Source organism: Tachypleus tridentatus, chromosome 8 (genome assembly GCF_004210375.1).
Source record: "Tachypleus tridentatus isolate NWPU-2018 chromosome 8, ASM421037v1, whole genome shotgun sequence".
Lineage (NCBI taxonomy): Eukaryota > Metazoa > Arthropoda > Merostomata > Xiphosura > Limulidae > Tachypleus > Tachypleus tridentatus.
Window position 1 is genome coordinate 148,742,080 of NC_134832.1, and position 6,631 is coordinate 148,748,710.

Genomic DNA, 6,631 nt, shown 5'->3' on the forward strand with positions numbered 1-6,631 from the left:
TTTTATAACCACAGTATATGTACCAGTAGGTAGAGGCAACAACCACGCCTATTACTAATTATCATATCTATATATTTAAGCTTCGAAACTTACTGTGTCAACTAGTTCATCGTCAGAACTATTGTTTTCTGGGTCCGAATCACTATGCTCACTATTTTCACCTTTTTCTTCTCTCCCATTATCAATTTCCATATCACTACCACGTTTCTTTTTGGAGGCTGCCATTTTTAGTTATGACTACAACGAGAACTGCAACATATAGCGACGTAATATATATATATATATATATAAATATATATAATTATTATTTGGTGTATATTCTTTGTTATTTCGTTTGCTTATTCATAATAATTCAAATAATTTCGATGAGTTTTGCGTGAAGGTGTATGTATATATATATTATTTTAACTATTATCTCCCATAACTATTTGTTTATATATATATATTATATACACACCATACAGCGTATTACTCACCTATTAAAAAAAAGTCGACTAAAATATTATTGTGATATTTTTACTTGCCCTGATCATGTTCTTTTTTTATTATTTTATTGAACAGCAGGTGTTTCTTATATTTTACTAGCTCGAACTGACATGTTGATATGATGATTGGAAATATATCATTTCATTTTATCTTTTCATATTTAGTAAAAAATATACTTTACTTAAATATTTCCAAGTAATTTTCCAAAATTAAAGTTTCAGTGTCATTTTCTGGAACGATGCCCAAAACATTCTAAGGGCTGGCACAGGGAATTTAATATGTTGGCGTTAGTTAAGAGTCTAACTCCCTTAAACATTTTTCGTTGCAATGATCGCTCAAAGTAATCTAAGAATCACATGATATTCACTAGAACCTCACGCTGGTTTGAGAGTGTAATATTTCATTCCTCTTGGATTCAGCCTACACCCTTCTCCAGTATATATGCAAATAGTACACGCTATTCAGTTAGTTTAGTTAGTTAGTTATCACAATGAGATTCCATCTAGGAACATAGGGCCGCAATCGCTTGCGGATTCTTCAACAAGTATTTAAGTGAGTAGGTTGTTAGCCCACTGCACCGATCGATCCGTCCCTAATTTAGCAGTGTAAGACAAGAGGGAAGGCAGCTAGTCATCACCACCCACCGCCAACTCTTGGGCTACTCTTTTACCAACGAATAGTGTGATTGACCGTCACATTATAACGCCCCCACGGCTGGGAGGGCGAGCATGTTTGGCGCGACGCGGGCACGAACCCGCGACCTTCGGATTACGAGTCGCACGCCTTACGCGCAAGGCCATGCCAGGCCCATTCAGACAAAGTAAATGATTTAAATTTAGTTAGAGTAATCAAGGTATTTGTTTTTCGCCAAGTTTCATTTGAACGTGTTTTCTATTATACTGAGCCACACGTGGTTTTATGGTTATTAAGCTCGGCTGAATCTGTAGGTCATTCGTTCACATCCATTTACCGGTACAAAACGTTGCACTTTGCACTTTTGGGCTGTGGGTACGTTCAAATGGTGGCAGTTAAATTCCACTGCTCCGTCAATGAAAAGTAGTCTGTTTGTTTGTTTTGAATTTCGCTCAAAGCGACTCGAGAGCTATATGCGCTAGCCGTCCCTAATTTAGCAGTGTAAGACTACAGGGAAGGCAGCTAGTCATCACCACCCACCGCCAACTCTTGGGCTACTCTTTTACCAATGAATAGTGGGATTGACCGTCACATTATAACGCCCCCACGGCTGAAAGGGCGAGCATGTTTGGTGCGACCGGAATTCGAACCCGCGACCCTCAGATTACGAGTCGAACGCCTTAATCCACCTGGCTATGCCAAAAAAAGCTGTCAGTTGGTGCTGTTGACTACCTGCCTTCCTGCTAGCCTATTAGTCCAAAATTATGGAAGGTTAACTAACACACAAAGCACTTGAGTAATTTCGTGCAAATATTTAAAAACAAATATAATTTATACCATTTCACTCTCTGTGAGTTTTAAAATATGATTATCATAGAAAGGCAGTTTCTGAGACCCCATGGGACAAATGTGGAAGGGAAAAGACCTCGGTTGAGGCAAAGACAACATTGGATAATGTGTCAGACTAAGACTTTCACAGGCGTTTGTTAGAGTTATTTCTACAGTATCTATCTGTCCTTGTGAAATAGAGATTAATATGTGACTATAAGAACTCCAAAGCTCTGTTACTTACTTCTGAAGAAGTATAAAACTGTTCGACAGAACATGGTAGTGAAGAACAGACTAGATACTCCGAGAAGTATTGAGGTAGATGGTAAGGGCTCCAAGGTGTAAATTTACAATCCTAGGCATTTCCAGACACTAATGGCTGAGAATAGTTGTAACACGTAAATGTTGGGTGAAGTTAACCACAACACCATCCAAAATCTTTGAAGCATAATAGAGCTTCCTTAGCTGGTAAAACGTATTGGTAATATACGTAGACTACATTAAAAGATTTAATTTGGCACACAATTTGACAAAGACATGCATGCTATGCATCATGTCATTTTGTACCAAATTTTACCCACAATATGGATTTGTGAAGATACTAGCATCTCCAAACTTTTTGTTTTGGAAGGGGGTAATAAGAACCTCCACTCAATTCTAACAACATCTCAGCTGCACAGTTTAACTACCCAGATCCAAATGTCATACCAATGCAACAGAATGTAAGCTCTAGAGAGGTCAAGAATATGAAGGAAAGCCCCCCTTCAACTATGGCTTACCTTGTCACTTGTTATTGAAATGTTTATATCCTGTCCCAAGGTACCTTAAACTTCTAATCAAAGACTGTGCTAATTAGTTGGACTCAATAGAAAAACATGAGCTTTATAAAATGCTCTAAGAGTGTGATGATAGGATTGTAGAAACAGATGGTCAATTGAATCTGACAAAACTCACATGTAATCACATAGATATTGGCAACATATCTGCTGGAAAAAATGCCACATAAGTTTCTTAGGAGCACAAGTGATATTGTCAGCATTCACAATGACTGAATGCAAAATGATGGAATGACACAACCTGCAAAGAGTGTTTGGTCATTTCGATGAATAAAAGTATGTTAGTGTCACGTTACTAAATAATATGGACAAACCTCTTGATGTGTTAGAAAATGTTTCTTGATCAATACAATAATTATATCTTGGGACTTAAAGGGAGGAATACAGGATTTGCAGATCATGACATTCAGTCTGTGTAATTCATCTTCAATTTTCGAGAAGCTGATGGAGTTTTTAGTTATATGAATGCAATGGTTGAAATGTCTCATCTATGTAAATTACATCCTAGTTTTTGCACTTTTGGAACCATTGCTAAGAACCAAAGAATAGTATTTCATGCAACAGGTTTAAAATTTAAACTAGTAAAATATGTGTTAAAACACAAAAAAGTGGAATTTATTAGTTACATGCTAGGCAAGGAGAGCTCATGGATTCTGTGAAAATTTCAGTGTCAGGTTATAGCCTTAGTCAGATACCAAATGAAACTTTCATAAATTTCTAGGTTTCATTCTGAATTGTAGCCACACCACTTTCTGGATTTGCAAAGACTGATACAGAAGTAATATAGATATAAAGGTGTGGAAACATGCTGAGGTTCTTAAAGCATGCATGATTTTGCTCAAAACATACAGTTGGGTTATATACATCAAGAATATCCATTTATCCTAGTTGCAACTTCTGGTAATAGTGGAATTGTAATTGTTTTCTTATAAGTAGAATACAGTAGGGAATATATGACTTCATTAATGTTTGAGAAAGAAGCAACTAGTTACAGCTGTAGTATTTGTCAAATGTTACCATCACTCTTTGTATGGTAGGGAGTTCACATCCAAGTAAACCGTGCATTCCTAAAATATGTAATGAATAATGACAACACTGTCCAGGTCAGCACTATGAAAAATCATATATATTATACCCCTTCAAGTTAGGTCAAAATATGTAATGAATAATGACAACACTGTCCAGGTCAGCACTATGAAAAATCATATATATTATACCCCTTCAAGTTAGGTCAAAATATGTAATGAATAATGACAACACTGTCCAGGTCAGCACTATGAAAAATCATATATATTATACCCCTTCAAGTTAAGTCAAAATATGTAATGAATAATGACAACACTGTTCAGGTCAGCACTATGAAAAATCATATATATTATACCCCTTCAAGTTAGGTCAAAATATGTAATGAATAATGACAACACTGTCCAGGTCAGCACTATGAAAAATCATATATATTATACCCCTTCAAGTTAAGTCATATCTGTTTGTTGAGTGTTCACATCTTGTATACTGTGCAACAGTATAAACCATTGTACTAAAATATATAATGAATAATGACAACACTGTCCAGGTAAGCACTATGAAAAATCATATATATTATACCCTTCAAGTTAAGTCATATCTGTCTGTTGAGTGTTCACATCTTGTATACTGTGCAACAGTATAAACCATTGTACTAAAATATATAATGAATAATGACAACACTGTCCAGGTCAGCACTATGAAAAATCATATATATTATACCCCTTCAAGTTAAGTCATATCTGTCTGTTGAGTGTTCACATCTTGTATACTGTGCAACAGTATAAACCATTGTACTAAAATATATAATGAATAATGACAACACTGTCCAGGTCAGCACTATGAAAAATCATATATATTATACCCCTTCAAGTTAAGTCATATCTGTTTATTGAGTGTTCACATCTTGTATACTGTGCAGCAGTATAAACCATTGCAGAAACAGTTGTGCCAAACCAAATAAGTAGTGAGAATTATGTATTTGAACAGATATCACAAATAAATAATCAGAAGATTGTTATTCTCAAGTCATTTCTAAACTTTCAAGAAGATTCCAGTAATTAATGCATGCCCATCATGTGACAATAAAATTACCTCTAGCTAAACAATAATGTTAATATCCTAATAAAAATATTCCATAAAGCATGGTTTGTTTACTTCATTTGTGTAGAGATGTAATCTGTAATACAGGCATTGTACCACATATATTAATGAAAGTAAATGTATGTGCATCAAGGAAAATTCTGGTATACAGTTGAAAATTCACTCATTAAAATAATATTTTAAACATAACTAATTTTAGAAAGATATTTGGTTCTAATCGACTACTTCATCAAGTGGGCCAAAGCTTATGACCTGGTTATGCATTGGGGCTCTTCAATACAGATGTGTTGGCTGAACAGTGAATGTGATATGCACTATTATGGCAAACTTAAGCTCTAAATTTCCAATGTTGCTCTTGAGATGTGGTTCCTACAGGAACCAAAGATGGATACGTATATTGAATTTAATGATAAGAACATTCTATTGTATGGTATCAACTAAGCTAATAAGGAGAAAGAAACATGCAGCACCTTATTGATCTCTTTTGAGGTGTTAGAGGAGTATCTTGTATGCTCTGACCATTAGCCAAAACACTAATAATGACCTACTAATCTCTAGGACTGCAATTAACTGTCTTATCAATAGTTAAATTGGTTAGGTGATTGAAAATATAAGGACTTCAAAAAGTGGTGTTCCTTGATCTCTGGTGGGTCAAGGTAAAATCAAATGACAGTTACTCTTTTGTTAGGCAGTTAAGACAGTTGGTTTGTCAAAGTCTCATCACAAAACATGTTTGACCTTTCAACTGTGGATGCATTATAGTGTTAATGTCAGTCCTATTTTTCTAAATAAAAAATTAGTGATTGATGGTGTTGACTAGGTGCCCTTCCTCTAGTCTATCACTTTAGAATTAGGGACAGCGAGTGCAAATAATCATTCGTAGCTTTGTGTAAAATTCAATAAAACAAACGTTTCTCTAATTTTGTCATCACTGTTTCTCCATACTTCTTCAATCTTATTGTTGTAATCTCTTCACACATCTTTAATACCCTTATTAATCTTGTCTTCAATAAGGTTTATTTTTATTTACAATTCCCTTTTACATAGCACGTCTCTTTCTTTTAACTGCTCCTTTCAATTCTTATTGAATTCTTTTAATTTTATATCTCTCACCTCCTGGTTCTTTTTTAATTTTTTGTAAATTTCTTCTTGGTCTTGTCTTAATAATTTCATCAATTCAAGTAATGTTTTACTCTCGACTGTCCTTGACCCTGAGGTTGTCATCCTCAAAGTTGAAGTTCAATTTCAATAATTTCAAAGTTTTACTTTGTTTTCACCAAAATAATCCCACTTCTGACATTAGAGTTGTAACATTTATTTACAGGTTCTCTTGAATTTCCTAGTGGAAATAATTTGAGCTCCAGAAAATGTAAAGATAACAAATTAGATTATTAATTTCTTAATTATTATTTATATGAACTGCTTTAACCTGCACACTGTTGTAACCGCTAGGCCTAAAAAAATACGACGCTAGCTGTACACCTTGTAACATAAAAATAAACTTGCTTGTACAATTTCATAGCTAATAGATCAAGTAACTGAATATATACATATATACTATAACAGCTGTAAATGCTTCACTGGACTAAACTGATTGATTGAAATTCTGAGGTAGTGATTTCTATTTTTATTTTCTTATGGTGTTGTTAAGTGTTCATTCATTATCCCTTTTACCATTTAATTGATTAAAGGAATGATTCACCTTGTAGCTGATCATCTTA